Raw genomic sequence first — 22,310 nt, 5'->3', positions numbered from 1 at the left:
CCTGTGCTACATGGTTGTGCGAGCTAGGGAGCAAAGGGAACTAAGCCGCATGAAGACTCGCGGTTTACACCAAGAGAGAAATGCGGCCTGGCTTACATGGTTTTATCTCGCTGAAGCTTCTTTCTAGACCTGTGCGAGTTGGGCATGCGACTTGGGACCAAAGGAGCACCAAATCGCACACATATTCTCCCCAGATTTTGTCTTGGTCATGCGAGTTGAAGAGAAGAAGGACTGAATCGCATGAAGACTTGCGGTTTACACCTAGATGGGCATGCGGCTGAGACTAAAGGACTTAAGGCTCACAAGACTGTTTCTATGGCTGTGCGACTTGGGCATGCGACATGGGAAGCTCCTGACCAACTCGCACACTCGACATTTTACCCATCAAAGCCCGGTCAGGAACCGGTTTGTTCCGGGCTAACCCGGTTTGTTTTAAGACCTATATATTGTTTTTTAAGGTTCTACCCTGAGGACTAAGCTTTATTCCTTTTGTTTCTTGCCTCTTTTGTGAAAAGACTCCTTTTAAGAAGAGAAATATCGATTTTTAAGGGTTTAATCAAGACAGTTTGAGAGATCTTTGTGTTTAAAGCTGCAAATCCATCATTATCCAGCTTTTCCATCTCCATTTCTCATCATTAATCATGCCAATCTTCTCAACTTGCAAAAGTTTAAGAGAGATTAGTATGATTAGTGAGTAGTCACCTTAATGAGGTTCCAGATGTGTAGATTAGGGTGCTAAAGTGTTAGATTAAGAGTGCTTAGGGCTAGGTTCATTGATTCATCTCTCTAAACAGCTGTTATCTAGGCTAGATCCTTGCACATCACTTGAGATCTAGATTCTGAGATTTTCATGCACCAAAAATGTTTGATGAAATTCCTGAAAGAGCTGTTTTAGAGGTTTAAGCATTTGCTGCATGATGATGTATTGTTATTTGCTTGAATGATCTTTTAGAACTGTTTATTAATGCTCACTGATTCATATTTCATAAATAATGATTTGGTTTAAAAATGGATTAGTGTAGGGGTTAATACCTTCATGTGAGGATTAATCTAGATTAGAGTTCTTAATCATTTGAATCATGTCTCATCATTGTCATTAGCATTCCTAGTTTAGTACCAAAGCACCCTAGCCAACTATCATGTCTAGAATCTCATGTCTCCATCATTTCATATTCACATCACTTGTCATTTGCTTAGTTCTTGTTTGATCACTTCTTTAGTCATTAATCTTGTTTTGAAGTTTTTAGTTGTCATTAATCAATCAAAACCTCACCTGTTTACTTGAATTGAGAAACTGATCACATAGCTTAGGGTCTATCACCACATTCTTGGATTGACAACCTCTTTTGTGCTACTTTGACAAGGGGTTTGATAGCCCTAAGACCTAAAAAGTTTTGTTTATCAATTGGCGCCGTTGCCAAATTGTGGAGTGTTTAGCATTAGGCTCTGATCTGTTCTTGAGATCAAGTACTTATTTTTTGTTTTTACTGATTACTTTCAAGTTCTGTTTCTGCTTTCAGGTGTATGAACACCAGGTCAAGGTCAAGAAGCTGTGGTCCACCTTTCCCTATCGACGACAACATCAATCTTTTGGTTCCAAGAAGGAGAAGGGATAGGCGTGGAAGACAGACTGATCAGGCTGATATGGAAGATCAGAGACAGCATGTGGTTGACATTGAGCCACAGGTTCAAGAGGGGCAACAGGCTCAGGTGCAGCAGGGTAATGGAGCTGGTAATGCCGCTGGTAATGGAGCTGGTAATGCAGCTGGAAATGGAGCTGGTCATGGGTTCCATCAGGGTAATGTTCAGCAGGAACAGGTGCATCAACAGCAAGCTTATGTCCACCAGGGACAAGCTCCAGCTCATCAGCAAAGGCACCAGGCTAATGTACAGCAAAGACAACAAGCTCCCCACCAACAGCCCTTCCAAAACCAACCAAGGAAATATGAGCAGCCACAGGTCTATGTTGGAGAAAATGACAGAGCCAATGTTCATCAGTATGGAGCATGAATTCAAGCACCACCTGTGCAAAACAACAATTTTGAAGTCAAGGCATCTTTGCTGAATATGGTCCAAAACTCCAAGTTCCATGGATTGCCAATGGAAGATCCTTTGGAACACTTGGACTTGACAAAGATAAATGGAGTATCTTAGGACAGCTTCAAGCTCAGATTATTCCCCTTCAGTCATGGTGACAAAGCACACCAATGGGAGAAGAATCTTCCAAGAGGCTCAATTCAGACTTGGGAGCAATGCAAGCAGGCATTTCTGTCTAAGTTCTTCTCAACTTCCAGAACAGAAAAGCTAAGAAACCAAATCTACAGCTTCAGTCAACATAGTAATGAGAGTTTTGGTGAAGCATGGGAGAGATTCAGGAGCTACACTAAGCAATGCCCACACCATGGGTTTAGTGAGGATTCTCTGCTCAGCACACTTTCTAGAGGGGCTCTTCCCAAGTTAAGGAATCAAATGGATACTGCATTAAATGGAAACTTTCTGGGGAAGGAGATTCATGCTTCTTTAGAGCTGGTTGAGAACTTAGCAATGAGCAATGATACATATGGAGAAGACTTTGATAGGGCCAATAGGAGTGAGAGTTCAAGCAGGGATCAAAGGTATGAGAAGGACTTTAAAACACTTGAAAGCAAGCTAAACAAGGTGTTATTGGCCACACAAAAGCCATTGCACTTTATAGGAGAGTATGAGAAACCTTCTCAATGCTTTCGGAACATCAGTGAAGAGGGTCTTACTCAGGAAGATCTAAACTATATTGGGAATCAGAGGTTCCAAAGATATCAGTATGCCAATGCCAATCAGAACCTCTCTTACAGGAATCCCAATGTAACCAAACCACAAGACCAAGTTTACCCTACCTCTCAAGCTCCACAGAATTTTGTTCCAAAGAACAACTTCCAAGGGTTTTTTCAACCTAAGAATCAGTTTGTTCAGAATCAGGGTTACAGTCAGCATCAGCAACCACTTCAGGGTTCTGGTTTCAGTTCACAGCAGCAGCCAAAAGCACCACCAGGGTTCAGTGCACCACAGTTCCAGCAGCAGGCGCCGGTTCAGCATCAGTTTCAGTCAGCACCTGTTCACCAGCAGCCACAGATGGGATCAGATATGGCTGGGATTCTACAAAAGCTGCTTCAGGGTCAACAAATGTTTGCAAGTCGGTATGCATCTATGCAGCAGGACATCAAGGAATTGAAGCAAAATCAGGCCTCTAGCTCAAGGAACCAAGGCCAACTACCTGGTAAGCCTGAACCAAACCCAAAGGAGTATGCTAAAGCCATTACACTGATAAGTGGCAAAGAGCTACCAGGTATAGAGCACAACAATGTGATCATTGAGGACAATGATCAAACAGAGGGGGAGGCAGCCTTGAAGATTGATCAGGTTGCTGAAAGATCAAGGAAAGAGAAGGGTAAAGAAGTGGAAAAGGAACCTGAACCAGAAAAGCTATATGTTCGACCACCTCCATACCAACCCAAGCTCCCATTTCCAGGGAGATTCAAGAAGCAGCTTGTAGACAAGGCAAGAGCTGTATGTGAGAAGACTCTCAATGAGACACCACTCACAATGCCTCTCATTGAAGCATTTCTAATGATGCCAAAGCTGGGTAAGTTCTTAAAAGAGGCTATTCTGAACAAGACTAAAGAGCTTCAAGGTATGATGGTATTGAGCCACGAGTGCAGTGCCAGTATTCAGAGAAAGTCAATTCCAAGGAAGTTAACTGATCCAGGGAGCTTCACACTCCTTTATGCTATAGGACCTCTGATGTTTGCTGGATGTCTTTGTGACTTGGGAGCATCAGTAAGCTTAATGCCCTTCTCCATTGCCAGTGATAACTAAGAGTTTTCACTCTTTATAGAGGTTATCAATCCCCTGTCTTGTAGTACAAGGGGTTATCAAACCAAACTTGTCGAGAGGCACTAATCTATGTTACTTGTAATCTTAAGTCAAGATGATCAAGCAAGTGTTTTTGGTAACTAATCTACTTAACAAGCAAATAAACATGAAAATGAAGCAATCAATGATATTTAGACTGGATGAAGATGCAAATGATAACAAGTAAACAAGCAGATGATCGGATGATGATAATAGATGATAAAGGCAGAGTCTTTAGACATGATAAAGGACTCGGGTGTCTCCAAGCTGAACTAGCGAGTTAATGAATCAATATTAGCAAACATTTTCATTTAACATGAACTCAAATATGATAATCCTCTCATGAAGGTATTAAACATCTAAACTGATCCTCTTTCATACCAAAATCCCTTTTGAGAAGCATGAATCAGTCAGCTTTAAGATCCAGTTCAATAAGTCGTTTAAAAGAACAAAGTATCACTCTCGCGATGAAAGGCTCTTAAACCCTTAGCCGATTGGTTCAGAAATTTCCTCAAACACTTTTGATGCAAGGAAAGTCTCAGATCCGAACCGCAAGTGATGTGCTTGGATCCAGCTTAGAGTACATGAACGGCTAAGGAATGAAACATGCAAGCTAGACCCCTAAACTCACTAATCTTTCTTGGAAACACCCTAATCTACCTATCTAACGCCTCTTAGTTGGACTACTCACTGATCATAACAAGCTCACTGAGTCCTTTGCAAGACGTGTAGCTGGTCATGCTTAGAAGTTTGATGCTGGTGAATAAAAGAAATGAACAAGAACAAGATTCTTACGTGAAAACGAGATATTAAATTAGATTAATCAAGTTTCACAAAAGAGGCAAGTTCTTAAAGCTAAAACAGGCAGGAAATAAGATAAGATAAAAGCTGATTAGGTTTCTGGTCCTAAAATCTATTTATAGTGAAAGGTAAGTGTCGCGGGTCAGCCCGGAATAAACCGGGTACTGAACGCTCTTCTTGGGTCGTCGGGTGAGCACCTCGGTGTGTGAGAGTGTGAAGTTGAGGTCTTGATCCCGAGGGGTGCTCGTGAGCAAAGATCAAGATGAAGATCCCATGAAGAACACGTCAAGAACATGCAATAACCCTAGTCTTCAATCCATCTTCACGTACATTTTCTGAGTCAACTTGTTCTTGAATCTGGGTTCGTGACAAGGGCTTGGTAGTCGAGGGGTGCAGGAAGATGAAGTCCGGCATGCAATACCGAGTACTTTAAGCCGAGGTTCACGTTTTTAGTTTCCCTTCTCCAGCATGCATGCCTCGATTTTGACATACCGAGGAGTTAGTACGAGGTCTAATCCAAAGAGTTTCAGGGGACGAGCCTCAGCCTAAGCAATGTCGAGTTAATGATGCCGAGGTCTGTAGAAACACTTAGCGCGTATCGCAACTCTTTGGGCTCGTACCGATCAACTTGTCTTCCAATGGCAATAACTTTCAGCACACGACTCCAAATGCTTTGAAACCAATTCCATAATCAAGATAACTCATTCAGCTCAAACGTTTTTGGAGAAACCATCAGAGCTTGGGAAGTGAAAGGCTCCCCGGATTGCTCATCTTTGCACCACATTGGAATGACCGGAAAAACAGCTTTTAGACCGATGTCTCTTCCGAAGACAGTATCTTCCTAACCACCGCTCCAAATTGAGCGATCTCAGGTGTTCTGGAAAGTTAGCATTTGGATCACAAAGAATGCACCTAGAGAGGGTACATGTATCGGTCCTTCAAATTTGATAACACCGGATTTTGACCATTTTTATGGATCATTTTAATATCTTTTACAGGTGTTTTTACTCCATTTTCAAAGGTTTTCAAAGGATTTCTATGTTTCCGGATTTTAAAAGACTTTTCAGGTAATTTGGGATAAAGAGGCACAAAATGGAACAAAAAGACTCTTTTGGATAAATGCAGACCGTCAGAACTCTCATGGAGAGACGAAGACCTTCTCACCGTCTGATCACCCTCAAAATTGGACAACTTAGAAGAATCAACCAGCTTTCAAATGCACTTGGTTTGGAGACATTCCAACGGTTGGATCTCAAGATATTCCATTAGCCCCGAAGCCACACGGAGTCGGCCAGCAACTCACGCGACCGCGGCCAACAAGCTATTTGCCGCGGTCAGAAGCTTCCTGACCGTGGCCAACAAGCCAATTGCCGCGTTCACAACACTCCCGACCGCGACATTCAACCTCCGACTTAAAGCCCACTTATCTGAAGCCCAAAGTCATTCCCAGCCTCAATTCTGGAACCCTAGAGACCATGGAGTATTGGAGACTATAAATACATGTCATTTAGGTCGTTTTTTGAGAGAGCTATTCATACTTTACAGAAACCCTTTTCCTTTAGCCGTTTTTATGAGATTTTTGTAGAAGATTGTTCAAGTCCGAGTTCTTCAATAGAGAAGCTTTCTTTATCTCTTTTCTTTACTGTTTTTCATTACTTTTATTAAAACCAATGATGATGTCGAACTCAGCCATGTCTGAGTAGATCCCGAGTTGGGCTTAGGGTTCCCGAAAGGGGCTCTCATAATCTATTAAGACATCTAGGTTTATAGATCTGGGATTTCGACCTGTTCTCTGTTTATTCTTGTTCTTATTGCATGTATGCTTGATTGATCACCTAGTATCTGATCTAGATAGTTAGTGTTGCGAAAGTTTTCATTAAGTATCAGCCCTAGAATGAAACAGGCAATTTTTCCGTAGGAGTGGAAACCTACCTGCGGCGAGATCGTGAGTATTGACGAGTCTTGTGCAGCTCTTGCGTTCTCTCCCTTCCAGGGCCAGAGTGGAAACCTTCTGGTCAGGGTTGCGAGAAACAGTTGGTTATGATCACGACAGTGACGTAGTCATACCGCCGTACTCTAGCTCTAGAACCCATATATTGTTATCCGTCAATCCCAATCTATCTACCTTAGTGTTAAAACCGATTATGATCCCTTAGAGTTCCCAAAAGCTCAGCCGTTTTTAGCCATAGTTTACAATTCCATCGATTTTTACTTGCTTTTCTTAGACCTGCATTTCAATTTCCTTAGTTCGTTATTTACTTGCTTTATTTACCTTTCATTCGATATTTACTTGCCTTATTAGTCTTTCATTCGATATTTTACTTGTTCTATTGCCTTTCATTCGATTTCTTTACTTGCTTTTTAGGATATATTTATTTACTTTCTTTTGCCTTAGTTTAATTCGAGAAAAACAACCAACCTTTAAAACCAATTTAGTCTAGACATAAAGTTAAAAACCGTAAAAGAATACCAGGCACACAAATCTCTGTGGATTCGATCCCTAAATACTACAACTGATTAGCTGTGCACTTGCGGCTTTCATTTGTTTTGTTAAGGGTAAAACTTGTTCCCTCACGTAGTTGACACGAGCACGCATCAAAATTCCTTCTTATTCTTCATGTGAGTGATGAGTGGCTTCAAGCCGAGGCCTAGCATCTCAAGCTCGGTCAAGTGAATAACTCCAGGGTTGTAGGTGGAGATGAACATGCAGGCCAAGACTCGGTTAGCGTATCTGATCGCGGGGTTTCTGATGCAACTTGTCTTGCTCTTACCTCCCAAATATGGTCCAAAAGCGATGGTCTCCCATAGAGCAGCTAACTCCTCTTTCGGGTACACAAATTTCTCCAAAGAGCTTTCATTCCTCACAAAGCCAAATATCTCATCTAACTCATTGAAGCTGACTTTGTAGCTGACCCCGTCCATTTCAAACTCTATGTGACCGAATCCTTTCCCATATAAACGTTTGGGGTCTCTTTTGGGGTATATGAATACCTCTAGAGTGGCCAGGAACTGTTGTGTAATCCCTTCATAAGCAACATCACTCATTTCGAAGAACGAAGCCAAGCCCATGTTTTGAAAGATGAGGGTAACATCGTCAAGTATCTCAAGCTTCCTCAACAACTCCAAATCAGGGAACCAACCTTGAGCCACTCTCACTGTGTTAAAATGGTCCAAGTACTCCCCAGTGGTTGGAAAGTGTTCTCCTTCAGGCTCGGCCTTCGGTTCTCGCTTTGACTCTTCATCGCATTCGGCTTTATGCTCATGTGTATCGCCCCTTGGAACCACGGCTCCGGCTACCTTTTCATCAGATTCCAAAACCACTTGCTTTCCTTTCCTCCTTGGCTCAGGCACAGGTGAAAGAGCGAGCTCGTTGTTCTTTGCACGCTTTGCAGCTGGTTCGCCCTCGGCTCCTTTGGTGCTCGAGGAGGATTTCTTGCTCATTCCTCTATTTCGTGCCAAGGCGACAGCTTTCCCTTATTTGGTTCTCCTCTGGACATCTTTCCCATGGTTTAGAGTGGCTGTCTTCTCAGTCATCTGCAAAAGAAATCCTCAAAGAAGAAATGAGAGCCTAGTATATCGCTGAGCTTAGTCGCCAAAAGAACAAGCAAGAACAGAGCTTTCTCTCAAACATGGTTGCCTTAATGGTTTCCCAGGCTCAAAGTGAACAACAAACAAGTCAATACAATCGCTATTAGCAAAGAAACACAGACAGTTCACCCGAGAAACCCATTTCACCATTAAAGCCGATTTAAAGCACAATCTCTCATGAATTTTGAAAACTCAAGAACAAACGATTATCAGTACAAGACCCGGTTTTTCATGTGTTCTCTATCTTGATGGAATTTCTAAAATTGTTCCCAAGGGTTTTAACGGTCTAAAAGAATCGATTCCATATTTTACAAACAATAAAGCTCGCAAATGAGAATGGAAAAAGATGAGTTCTTTAAAATGCAAATACCTTTGGGAACACGGGATTCAAGCTCAGTGAGATGCTTATGCAGGATAGACAACACCCTAACCAGTTCAGAACACTTGGAATCCTGCGAAACTAATGAGAAATGAGAAAGTTATGTGCGTGAAACGCAGAGAAAAGAGTGAAGAAGGCAAACTCTGCGGGACTGGTCCCCCTTCCTTTCAACTCCTGCCGTTGACCGTGCCTAAGATCGTCTTGACTGAGCTTTTAAAATCAAATTGCCGCGCAAAGCCTCCAAATGACCGTGATATAGATAAGACGAGGGCCGTACGGTCCGGACTAATTTTTCTTGTGTTAACACGAGCGGCCTCGACGTGTTCCACCCCGAGGGCACCAGACCGAGGGGTTCGAGCTCATGCTAACACGTAATTTTTCGTGGCCCTTAAGTCTTTTCCATTGACCGCGTAAACCTTCTTCTTTGACTTAAGTGTCCCAAGTGTTCTTGTTTTTGTTCTTTCTCGTTACCAGGCACCTCGATATGCTCCACCACGAGGGCATCATGCCGAGGACACTTGTTTAAACACAGAACACTCTGTGCTTGGGGGTTTTGATGACTTGTCCTTGGTGTAAACAGGTCGCGGCCTCAAAACGAGGTTTTTAACCGTTTCTTGTGAATATTGACCCTCGGTATATTTATCCTGAGGTGTTTACACCGTGGCTTTTCCCCCAAACTTAGTCATGTCACGATCTCTCTTTCCGCCACACGGCCATGATGTAAAAAAGAGGAGGAGTGTAGCCGAGGTTCTCAGGCTTTCACTCGGTTAAAGGTGACCAAGGCATAATTATGCCGAGGGTCGATATCGAGGCTATAGAAACTCTCATCTTAAATCACCAGGCCGTGTATTTACAAGCTTTCTTGCCTTTCTTTTCTATCAAGATTTTCTGTTTAAACCTGAAACACTTAACAAACCCTTCAAAAAGCTTCAAATAAAAAGAAAAAGAAAGATTAAAATGAAATATATACAAGGATAAGCTTGGGGTATCTCCCAAGAGCACTTTGTTTAGCGTCTCTAAGTTTGACTTTACTTACCTTTTCAGGCAGTCTCGGGTTCAAGAAGAGGAACTGAGGTAGCTCCCTCTCTTGTTTCTGATGCCAAGTAATGCTTTACCCTCTGACCGTTCACAACAAAGCCTTGTCCATATTTTCCCTCTAAAACAACGGCTCCGTATGGCCTCACTTCAAGAACTGTAAATGGACCAGACCACCTAGACCTTAGCTTCCCAGGGAATAGCTTAAGTCTTGAGTTGAACAACAGAACTTGGTCCCTTTCTTTGAACTCTCTCTTGTGTATCTTCTTGTCATGGAGCGCCTTGGTTCTTTCCTTGTAGATTTTAGAGCTTTCAAAAGCATCTAAACGGATTTCCTCAAGTTCATGAAGCTGTAGAACCCTCTTTTCTTGAGCCGTCTTGATATCAAAGTTCAAAAGTTTCACTGCCCACAAGGCTTTGTACTCCAGCTCAACCGGTAAATGACAACTTTTTCCATAGAGCAAGTTGAATGGTGAGGTGCCAATGGGGGTTTTGTACGCGGTTCTGTAAGCCCACAAAGCATCGTCAAGATTCTTGCTCCAATCTTTCCTAGATAAGCTTACGGTCCTCTCCAAAATAGCCTTGATCTGGCGGTTTGAGACCTCCACCTGACCGCTTGTTTGAGGATGATAAGGGCTAGCCACCTTGTGCTTCATTCCATGCTTTTTCAAAAGACTCTCAAGAGTCTTACTGATGAAATGGCTACCTCCATCACTGATAACTACCCTTGGGACTCCAAATCTTGGGAAAATGATGCCCTTAAAGAGCTTTACCACAACTTTTGAATCAATGGTTGGAGATGCAACCGCTTCCACCCACTTGCTCACATAGTCCACAGCAACAAGTATATACTGATTCCCGTATGAGCTCACAAAGGGTCCCATGAAATCAATGACCCAACAGTCAAAGACTTCGACCTTAAGGATCGGGTTCTGAGGCATTTCATTCCTCTTGGATATGTTACCTTGCCTTTGACAAGCCTCACATCTTGAAACAACACTCTGAGCGTCTTTAAACATAGTCGGCCACCAAAAACCACTCTGTAAAACCTAGGCTACCGTCTTGAAAGCCCCCAAGTGAACACCGTATGCTGAACCGTGGCATTCTTGTAACACCAGGTAAATCTCTTCCTCAGCCAAGCACCGTCTATAAAGATGGTCCTTGTTAAGTACGTATAAATACGGCTCATCCCAATGATACCTCATCACATCTCTAAAGAACTTCTTCTTCTGATAGGAATCTAGCTCTGGTGGCTCTAAACCGCATGACAAGTAGTTCACAAGATCCGCAAACCATGGGAGGCTTCTTTCCCAGATAGTGTTGGCCTCCTCCACTTCTAAATAAGACTTGACTAGCATGAGATGTCTCTCGGGCAAAGCATCATCTATAGGTACTTGTGATGCGATTCTCAACCTTGAGAGATGGTCGGCAGCTCCATTCTCAATACCCTTCTTATCAAGCACCTCCATATCGAACTCTTGAAGCAACAAAACCCATCTGAGAAGCCTCGGCTTAGCATCTTTCTTAGTCATGAGGTATCTCAAAGCCGCGTGATCTGTATAGACTATGACCTTTGATCCCACGAGATAGCTCCTGAATTTATCAAATGCAAACACAATAGCCAGCATTTCTTTCTCGATGGTCGCGTACTTCTCTTGAGCTGAGTCCAATGTGCGGCTTGCGTAATAGATTACATGGATCTTCTTGTCTTTCTTCTGCCCCAAGAAAGCTCCCACAGCATAATACGATGCATCCATCATCACTTCAAAGGGTAATGACCAATCAGGGGCCTGGACAATCGGTGCACTGATCAATGCCTCCTTGATTTTCTTGAAAGCTTCCTCACACTCATCATCAAAGACAAAATCAACCTCTTTGCACAACAGCCTCGTCAAAAGTCTAGCTATTTTTGAGAAATCTTTGATGAATCTTCTGTACAACCCTCCGTACCCAAGGAAGCTTCTTATCCCTTTCACCGAGTTCGGAGCTTGCAGATTCACCATAACCTCGATCTTGGCTTTATCCACCTTTATGCCTTTCTCTGATACCTTGTGACCCAAGACAATCCCTTCTTGAACCATGAAGTGGCATTTCTCCCAGTTCAAGACGAGCCTGTGCTCCTCACATCGCTTTAAAACCTGAGACAAGTTAGAAAGACAATCAGAAAAAGAGGAGCCGTAGACAGAAAAATCGTCCATGAACACCTCCACTTTCTCTTCAATGAGGTCAGAGAAGATATGCATCATACACCTTTGAGAATTCGCAGGTGCATTACAAAGACCAAAAGGCATTCTTCTATAAGCATAAGTGCCATAAGGGCATGTAAATGTCGTTTTCTCTTGATCTCGGGGATCTATGGGGATTTGAAAGAAACCCGAGTACCCATCAAGTAAACAAAAATAAGGATGATTCGCTAGCCTCTCAACCTTTTGACTAGTGAATGGCAAAGGGAAATGATCTTTTCTAGAAGCAGAATTCAGTTTTCTATAATCTATGCACATATGATGACCGGTGATGGTTCTTTGGGGTATAAGCTCATCCTTTTCGTTTTTAACCACCGTGATCCCACCTTTCTTGGGCACAACGTGAACAGGAGATACCCACCTTGAGTCAGAGATTGGGTATATTATCCCTGCCTCAAGGAGTTTGAGTATCTCCTTCTTAACCACCTCCTTGAGGTTCGGGTTAAGACGTAGTTGATGCTCAATTAAAGACATAGCTTGGTCTTCTAGATGTATCCTGTGGGTGCATATGTCAGGAGAGATCACTCTAATATCGGCCAAAGAATACCCTATGGCTCTCCTGAACTTTCTAAGCTCGCTAAGCAATGCGCTCTCTTCATGCTCTAATAAGTTATCATTGATGATCACGGGATATGAAGAGTTTGAGCCTAAGAAAGCGTACCTCAGCCTGTTGGTAGAGGCTTGAGCTCAATAGGGGGTGCATCAGCTTCATTCCAATCAGCTTCGAAGCTGCATTGCCTTGGAACAGCTTCCACGGCCTTTTCTTTCTCGCGCGGTTTACCACTGACCTCGGCATAAGATGTCTTGGCCATGATATCCCGAGGTGTCTCCCTAACAGTCTTGGACTCCACGATGTCTAAATGCCGAGGCCACTCTTCCTGAGCTCCAAAAACCTCGTCTCAGCTTCAAGTTCTTTCGGTTGGTCCAAAAGTCGCTTGTACACCTTGCTTTCCTCGTTCAAGTACCCGTGCTCGCCTTGTTCCCACGTTAAGACCACTTGTAATGGGTCTTCTGCATTTAACTCCTCTAGGAGCTCATCAGCTAGCTCCTCCATGGTTTCCACATAGAAAACCTGACCTCCAATGGTCGGTTTCTTCATCATTTCCTTTACGTCAAACTTCATAGTTTCGGAACCGATGTGCAGCTCGATCATGCCTCCTTTTATGTCAATGATCGCTCCTGCTGTGGCTAAGAACGGTCTTCCCAAGATGATGGGGTCAAGAGGCTCCTCATCTATCTCAAGAACTATGAAATCAGTGGGGATCTCTATTTCACCGATTCTCAAAGGCAAATCTTCAAGTAAACCCACCGGTAATCTCACTGATCTATCAGCTAATACAAGGGAGACCCTGGCCGGCTCCCCAATCTCTTGGCCACCGTGTAGGGCATCAAGCTCATGGAAGCTTCTAGATCACACAAGCAACTTGAGAACTTCAAGTGACCTATTGCACACGGCAAGGTAAAGCTGCCCGGATCTGATAACTTTCTTGGTATAGACCTCCTTTGAATGATAGCGCTGCATTAGTGACTCAATATTACCATACCCTGGAGCTCCTTTGTCTTGTTGAGAATGGCATGCTTTAGAAACTTTCCAAGTTGTGGTATAGCTAAGAAAGCGTCTATGATAGGCAAGGTCATTTGCGTGTTCTCCAAATGCTTCTCAAATACTGCCTTAGCTCTATCTAGGATTTGCTTCTTGAAACGCCCTGGAAATGGTATCTTGGGCTGATAAGGTGGAGGTGGAACGTAGGGCTTTTCAAGCTCGGGTGTCTTCTCCACCTCTTTACCTTTGTCTTTAACCGGTTCTTTCTCCAAAATCTCATCTTCTTGCGCATCATTTGAGGCTGCCTCCGCACCAATTTGCTCATTGTCCTCAATGAGTTTTGTGTTAGGTGCTGAAGTTTGTAATTCTTTTCCACTCCTCAATGTGATGGCGTTTACATACTCCTTGGGGTTAGGTTCCGGTTTACCTGGTAAAGCCGGACCCCTTGATGATGTTGAAGCTTGATTCTGCTTAAGCTCCTGTATATCCTGTTGCATGGTTGCGTGCTGGCTCTCAACTCGTTGTTGCCCTTGTAACAGCTGCTGTAGAAGCCCACAGACGTCAGGCCCCATCTGATTCTGAGCCGTTCCCTGGTTTTGTTGCTGATTACCCATCGGCTGCCGATTGAACCCTGGTGGAAACTTATACTGCTGCGGTTGGCTGCTGACTGTAACTCTGTTGTTGCCCACCGAACTGTTGCTTGGGCTGAAAGCTGTTCTGAAATGGAGCTTTAGGAGCATAGCTTTGTTGGTGTTGTTGAGCAGGGTACACTTGGTCTTCAGGATTAGCTACATTTGGGTTTCGGTAAGAGAGGTTTGGATTGTTCCCAAATTTGTTAAACCGCTGATACCTTTGTTGATTCCCTATGTAGTTGATCTATTCTTGAGTTAGACCATCTTCATTGACATTATCAAAGCTCGGTCCTTGCCCATCGAACTCGCCAACAAAGTGTATTGGCTTTTGTGTAGCCATGAGAACTTTGTCTAGTTTGCTCTGTAGCTCTCTTATATCTTTCTCCATTCGCAAGTCTTTACTAGATCCCTCAGAACGGTTTGCTCTATCAAAATCTTCTCCATACGTGTCATTAGGCATTGCAAAGTTCTCCACTAGCTCCATTGCCGCGTTTATCTCTTTTCCAAGAAAATTTCCATTGGAAGCTGTAATCTAGTTGATTCCGGATCTTGGGGAGGGCACCTCGGTATAGCTTCTGAACCGTTCCCAAGCTTCACTAAAGCTCTTGTTGGTGTGTTGTGTGAAGCTGGAGATCTGATTTCTCAGCTTGGCCGTAAGTGAAGTTGAGAAGAACTTTGACAAGAACACCAGCTTATATTGCTCCCACGTTTGTATAGAACCCCGTGGGAGGTTCTTTTCCCATTGGTGAGCTTTATCACCGAGGCTGAATGGGAACAGGCATAGCTTAAAACTATCTTCTGATACCTCGTTTATCTTCGTCAGGTCGCAAACTCGATCAAATTGATCTAGATGCTCTAGAGGATCCTCTCCGGGTAGACCATGGAACTTGGTGTTCTGCACCATATTGAGTAGGGAATCTTTAACTTCAAAGTTGTTGTTTTGCACAGGTGGTGCCTGGATCCCGGCTCTATATTGGTGCGCGTTTGCTCAGTCATTTTCTCCAACAAAGACCAGAGGAGGTTGTCTCTGAGCTGGTAGTGGAGGCGGAGGAACATGATGAGTTTGCTGCTCATTTCTGTTGGCTTGATGTTGGTTTTGTTGAGCAAGCCTTTCATTTCGCTGAGCCTGCTGTTGATTAACATAGGCTTGCTGTTCGTTCCTCTCGGCCTGCGCTTTATTAGCCTGAGCCTGGTGCTCGGCGTCTTGAGCTTGCTGCTCAATCCTTTGCTGTTCTGCCATTCCAAGCCGTTCAAAGTGCCTTTCTCTCTCGTGTGCTCTCCTTTCTATTCTGTTGATGTTGTTGTCGTAAGGGAGAGGCGGTTCTGTGCTGCGAGACCTGGTTTTCATGCACCTGAAAGCAAAGCCAGAACTTGTAAAAGAGTTAGTAAAACAAAAGAAAGTAAAGTCTTGATGTCAAGTACAAATAAGAGACTAATGCTCCCACAAGTTGGCAACGGCGCCAATTGATAACTAAGAGTTTTCACTCTTTATAGAGGTTATCGATCCCCTGTCTTGTAGTACAAGGGGTTATCAAACCAAACTTGTGGAGAGGCACTAATCTATGTTACTTGTAATCTTAAGTCAAGATGATCAAGCAAGAATTTTGGTAACTAATCTACTTAACAAGCAAATAAACATGAAAATGAAGCAATCAATGATATTTAGACTAGATGAAGATGCAAATGATAACAAGTAAACAAGCAGATGATCGGATGATGATAATAGATGGTAAAGACAGAGGCTTTAGACAGAATAAAGGACTCGGGTGTCTCCAAGCTAAACTAGCGAGTTAATGAATCAATATTAGCAAACTTTTTCATTTAACATTAACTCAAAATATGATAATCCTCTCATGAAGGTATTAAACATCTAAACTGATCCTCTTTCATTCCAAAATCTCTTTTGAGAAGCATGAATCAGTCAGCTTTAAGATCCAGTTCAATAAGTCGTTTAAAAGAACAAACTATCACTCTCGCAATGAAAGGCTCTTAAACCCTTAGCCGATTGGTTCAGACATTTCCTCAAACTCTTTTGATGCAAGGAAAGTCTCATATCTGAACCGCAAGTGATGTGCTTGGATCCAGCTTAGAGTACATGAACGGCTAAGGAATGAAACATGCAAGCTAGACCCCTAAACACACTAATATTTCTTGGAAACACCCTAATCTACCTATCTAACGCCTCTTAGGTGGACTACTCACTGATCATAACGAGCTCACTGAGTCCTTTGCAAGACGTGTAGCTGGTCATGATTAGAAGTTTGATGCTGGTGAATAAAAGAAATGAACAAGAGAAAGATTCTTACGTGAAAACGAGATATCGGATTAGATTAATCAAGTTTCACAAAAGAGGCAAGTTCTTAAAGCTAAAACAGGCAGGATAAAAGCTGATTAGGTTTCTAGTCCTAAAATCTATTTATAGTGAAGGGTAAGTGTCGCGGGTCAGCCCGGAACAAACCGGGTACTGAACGCTCTTCTTGGGTTGTCGGGTGAGCACCTCGGTGTGTGAGAGTGTGAAGCCGAGGTCTTGATGCCGAGGGGTGCACGTGAGCAAAGATCAAGATGAAGATCGCATGAAGAACACGTCAAGAACATGCAATAACCCTAGTCTTCAATCCATCTTCACGTGCATTCTCTGAGTCAACTTGTTCTTGAATCTGGGTTCGTGACAAGGGACCTCGGCATGCAATGCCGAGGGGCTTGGTACTCGAGGGGTGCAGGAAGATGAAGTTTGGCATGCAATACCGAGGTCTTTAAGCCGAGGTTCATGTTCAACACTTAGTCATTTTCAGTTTCGCTTCTCCAGCATGCATGCCTCGATTTTGACATACCGAGGAGTTAGTACGAGGTCTAATCCAAAGATTTTCAGCGGATGAGGCTCGGCCTTAGCAATGTCGAGGTAATGATGCCGAGGTCTGTAGAAACACTTAGCGCGTATCGCAACTCTTTGGGCTCGTACCGATCAACTCGTCTTCCGCTGGCAATAACTTTCATCACACGACTCCAAATGCTTTGAAACCAATTCCATAATCAAGATAACTCATTCAGCTCAAAATTTGGTGAAGAAACCATCGGAGCTTGGGAAGTGGAAGGCTCCCCGGATTGCTTATCTTTGCACTGCATTGGAATGACCGGAAAAACATCTTTTAGACCGATGTCTATTCCGGAGACGGTATCTTCCAAACCACCGCTCTAAATTGAGCGATCTCAGGTGTTCCGGAAAAAGCGCTCAATGATCTCAAATATTGATGAAGGCCCTATAAACTGATTCGAGCTGGAAGGGCATCGTCGTACGTAATCTTCGAAACCCATCGGATCGGCTTTTGAATGCAAGCGAGACAGGTGTGTCTTCCGGTGGTGATATCTCTCTACTCACTGCTCTGAATTTCATGATTCCAACTGTTCTGGGATCTTGACTTGATTACCTCCAACTTTGATGAAGACCCCGTCAACAAATTCGGACCAGAAGATTCCCCGGATTTGTGATCTTTGAGGCGCGCGGGTGAAAATGGATTTTAGCCGAGAAATGCTTCCCGCGGTAAGGAAAATGTCCGAGAAACGTGTAACGCGGTAAGATTTTTTGCCGATAAAAACTTCTCGCCTTAGCATAAAATTTTACCCGATGGAGTTTACACTCGGTAATGATTTTTATCCGGTAAAGACCACCCGATAGCGATTTTAGCCGATATTCTGATCCATCCGGTACGAGTTTTCGCCGAGAAATTCCTCCAAGTGGTTTTCACTATTTTTGAACCTCTTCTTCACCTTTTCCACTCCTGATCTTCCTCTTGAGCTCCAAATAGCCTCCAAAGCACCTGATAAAGACTCTAAACCATGCAAAACTCTTTGGGACCTAATGCAAGTCCTAAGGCCTATTTTGATGCCTAAAGACCTAAAATGAATGAGAAACACATGATTTGGACCCGAAAGCTGGGCTTTATAACTTTTAAGCCAGCAAGAATCTCCCTTGTCCTTGCTGATAGATCTGTGAGGTTACCTCTTGGAATGCTAGAGGATCTGCCAGTAAAAATAGGTGGTTTTGAAGTGCCTATAGACTTAGTGGTGCTAGAGATGGATGAGGAACCAGTTGACCCTCTTATTTTAGGAAGGCCATTTCTAGCCACAGCAGGAGAAATCGTTGATGTAAGAGGAGGCATAATTGAGCTTCAACTTGGTTCTGAAAGGCTGAAGTTTGATGTTAATGAAATGATGAAGAAGCCCACCATAGAAGGACAATGCTTCTATGTAGAGACCATGGATCAACTAGCTGATGAGTTTCTTAAGGAACTGAATACTGATGATCCTCTTCAAGTTGCTTTAGCCAGAGAACAAGGAGACCAGGGGTTCTTAGCAGAGGAGAGTGAAGGATACAAGCTGTATTTGGACAATGCAAGAGAACTTGGTCCTGAGGCAAGGTTTATGGAATTCGAACAAAGTGTCCCTGAGGTCTTGGATATCAGAGGCTCAATCACAAGCCAAGGAGCAGTTTAAGGAGTCATCGCCGTGGGTTCTAAAGTAGAGGAGCATGCTGGGCTGTGTGAGCAGATTGGCAAAGAGACCTGCAACCATGCAAGACAGCTTCAGTGCTGATTGGGATGAGTCTAAAGCACCTCAGCTGGAAGTCAAACCCCTTCCCAAGGGGCTCAGGTATGCTTTCTTAGGTCTCAATGAGTCTTATCCTGTCATTATCAATGCTATGCTGTTAGAGGACCAAGAACATAGGTTGTTAGAAGAGTGGAGGAAACATAGGAGAGCCATTGGCTACTCTCTGGATGACATAAAGGGTATCTCACCCTCCCTATGCACTCATAGGATTCACTTAGAAGAGGAGTCTATGTCATCCATAGAGCACCAAAGGCGTCTCATTCCCAACTTAAAAGAAGTAGTGAAGAAAGAGATTCTCAAACTCCTAGAGGCTGGGATAATTTATCTAATCTCAGACTCTAGATGGGTTTCACCAGTCCATGTGGTGCCCAAAAAGGGGGAATGACAGTAATAAAGAATAGAAGGATGAGCTGATTGCTACTAGGACTATAATTGGACAGAGGATGTGTAAAGATTATAGAAAGCTCAATGCAGCCTCTAGGAAAGACCATTTTCCTTTGCCTTTTATTGACCAAATGCTAGAGAGGCTTGCAAACCATCCTTTCTTTTGTTTTCAAGATGGTTACTCTGGATATTTTCAAATCCCCATAGATCCAAGAGACCAAGAGAAGACCACATTCACCTGTCCTTATGGGATATTTGCTTATAGGCGCATGCCATTTGGGCTGTGCAATGGTCCTGCTACGTTCCAGCGTTGTATGATGTCTATCTTTTCAGATCTGATTGAGGACAAAGTAGAGGTCTTCATGGATGACTTCTTAGTCTATGGACACTCTTTCTCCTCTTGTTTGTCTAATCTTTCTCAGGTCCTGGATAGATGTGAGGAGCACAGCTTGGTGTTAAATTGGGAAAAACGCCACATCATGGTTCAAGAGGGAATAGTGTTGGGGCATAAGGTCTCAGAAACTGGAATAGAAGTGGACAGAGCAAAGGTGGATGTGATGGTGAATCTGCAAGCTCCCAATTCAGTCAAAGGGATAAGAAGCTTCCTTGGGCATGCAGGGTTTTACAGAAGATTCATCAAAGAATTTTCAAGAATAGCTAGGCCTCTGACTAGGCTGTTGTGCAAAGAGGTTGAATTTGTCTTTGATGCTGAGTGTGAGGAAGCTTTCAAGAAGATCAAGGAGGCATTGATCAGTGCACCAATTGTCCAGCCCCCTGATTGGTCATTGCCCTTTGAAGTGATGACAGATGCTTCAGACTATGCAGTTGGAGCTGTGCTTGGCCAGAGGAAGGACAGAAAACTTCATGTGATCTACTATGCCAGCAGAACCCTTGATTATGTTCAAGAAAAGTATGCAACCACAGAAAAGGAAATGCTGGCAATAGTTTTTGAATTTGATAAATTCAGAAGCTACCTGGTGGGATCAAAAGTCATTGTGTACACCTATCATGGAGCCCTCAGATATCTAATGACTAAGAAGGATGCCAAGCCTAGACTTTTGAGGTGGGTCCTCTTACTTCAAGAGTTAAATATGGAGGTACAAGACAAAAGGGTATAAAGAATGGGGATGCAGACCATCTCTCTAGGTTAAGAGTGGACTCTGAAGTCCCTCGTAATGAGTCTCTCCCTGAGGAATCATTGATGGTTCTTAACTCTTACTTGAAGTTTGAGGAAGTGGATAGCATCCAAGAGAAGAGAATGCTCTGGTTGCTGACCTTGTGAACTTTCGTGCTTGTGGAGTGGAACCACCAGAACTTGATGCTTACCATAGAAAGAAGTTCTTCAAAGATGTCCAAAGATAGCATTGGGATGAACCTTACCTGTATGTCCTGAAAAAAGATCAGTTGTATAGAAGGTGTCTTGCTGAAGAGGAGATGCAACCTCTGTTGCAAGAGTGCCAAGGATCAGCTTATAGGGGTCACATGGGAGCATTCAAGACGGTGGCCAAGGTTCTTCAGAGTGGGTTTTTGTGGCCTACTATGTTCAAGGACGCTCAGAGGGTTGTTTCAGCATGTGATGCCTGTCAGAGGCATGTGAACATTTCAAAGAGGAGTGAAATGCCTCAAAACCCAAGATTTGAGGTTGAAGTTTTTTTATTGTTGGGGAGTGGACTTCATGGGGCCATTCATCTCATCTTATGTGAATCAGTACATATTAGTGGCTGTGGATTATGTGTCCAAATGGGTTGAGGCTATTGCTTCCCCTACCAATGATTCCAAGGTGGTGGTCAGGTTGTTCAAGAACATAATCTTCCCAAGATTTGGAGTACCAAGGGTTGTTATTTCTGATGGAGGTTCTCATTTTGTGAACAAAACCTTGGAGGGACTGCTGAGGAAGCATGGAGTGAAACATAAAGTAGCTACTCCTTATCATCCTCAAACTAGAGGCCATTCTTGAGAGGACTGTTAGCTCAAGCAGAAAAGATTGGAGCAAAAGGCTGGATGATGCATTGTGGGCTTATAGAACAGCCTTTAAGACTCCAATTGGGACATCTCCTTTCAATCTGCTATATGGGAAGAGCTGCCACCTTCCTGTTGAGCTGGAGTACAAGGCACTATGGGCTGTGAAGTTGCTGAACTTTGATATCAAAACAGCTCAAGTGAAAAGAATAATTCAACTCCATGAACTTGAAGAGATCAGGTTGGAGGCTTTTGAGAGCTCCAAGATCTATAAAGAGAAGACCAAAGCTCTACATGATCAAAAGATTTTGAAAAGGGAGTCCAAGGAAGGTGATTTGGTGTTTCTGTTCAATTCTAGGCTTAAGTTATTTCCTGGAAAACTTAAGTCCAGATGGTCTGGTCCCTTTAAGATTCTTGAAGTTAGGCCATATGGAGCTGTTGTGCTAGAAGGTAAAGATGATCAAGAGTTTGTGGTCAATGGCCAAAAGATCAAGCACTACCTAGTCTCACAAAGGAAGGAGGAAGCTACATAAGTTCCCCTTCTTGATCCACCATCAGCATAAACTTGGTATCAAAGTCAAACTTAGAGACTTTAAACAAAGTGCTCTTGGGAGACACCCCAAGCTTTTCCTTTGTAAATATGCTTTTGATCTTTTCTTTTGTTTCTTTTTATGTTTTAGGATCTTTTGATGGGTTTTGTGAGTTGTTCTCAGGTTCCAGGTGACTTTTAGAGGCCATAGCTCAGGGACAAAGTGGAATGGAGCATGTGAGAAGATGGTCTAAGGCATGGAAACTGATGGACACTTGTGTGCTACTTGGGTGTGCGGCTCAGTCAAGCTATATACCAACTTGCAGAAGAACTAGCTGTTAATAACTACTTGGGTCTACGGGTCATTTACCGAGCAGCAGAAGATTTGAGCATTTTTCGTGCTAAGTGTTAAATCATGCGAGTTGTTCATGCGAGTTGGATGCAAGGAGAGCCCAGGCCGCACTTATACGCGCTGTTTACACCGGCCTGGTGCTGCGAGAAAGACCAAGAAGATCAAGCCGCACACGGAAAGAAAATGGCCAGCAAGTCGAAGTGTTAAAACCTGCAAGTTGGTCCTGTGGTTTAGATGCAAGAAGGCTGTTGGGGTCGGTTTCCACCCCAAGCGGATAAAACCATCTCAAAACGACCAAGTATGGAAGAAAGACAAATTGGCCGAGCCGTCCACAAAACATGGGCCGAGCTGCCCTACGAAGTTAGTGGGTCG

General features: G+C 43.4%; 2 non-coding genes across 2 annotated transcripts; one reads left to right on the top strand and one right to left on the bottom strand.

The window, feature by feature from the left end:
• Positions 1 to 2,301: 2,301 nt before the first annotated feature.
• On the bottom strand, positions 2,302 to 2,408 carry LOC112082714. Its single transcript, XR_002897333.1, has one exon. It is a non-coding gene; the product is annotated as a small nucleolar RNA R71 (small nucleolar RNA).
• A 12,247-nt stretch (positions 2,409 to 14,655) lies between these two features.
• LOC112082433 lies at positions 14,656 to 14,757 on the top strand. The gene has a single exon (XR_002897108.1). It is a non-coding gene; the product is annotated as a small nucleolar RNA R71 (small nucleolar RNA).
• The last annotated feature ends 7,553 nt before the right edge of the window (positions 14,758 to 22,310 follow it).

The sequence above is a fragment of the Eutrema salsugineum genome, unplaced genomic scaffold (genome assembly GCF_000478725.1).
Source record: "Eutrema salsugineum unplaced genomic scaffold, Eutsalg1_0 scaffold_8, whole genome shotgun sequence".
Lineage (NCBI taxonomy): Eukaryota > Viridiplantae > Streptophyta > Magnoliopsida > Brassicales > Brassicaceae > Eutrema > Eutrema salsugineum.
Note: the sequence above shows the minus strand (reverse complement) of the source record. Positions and strands in the feature narration are given on the sequence as shown.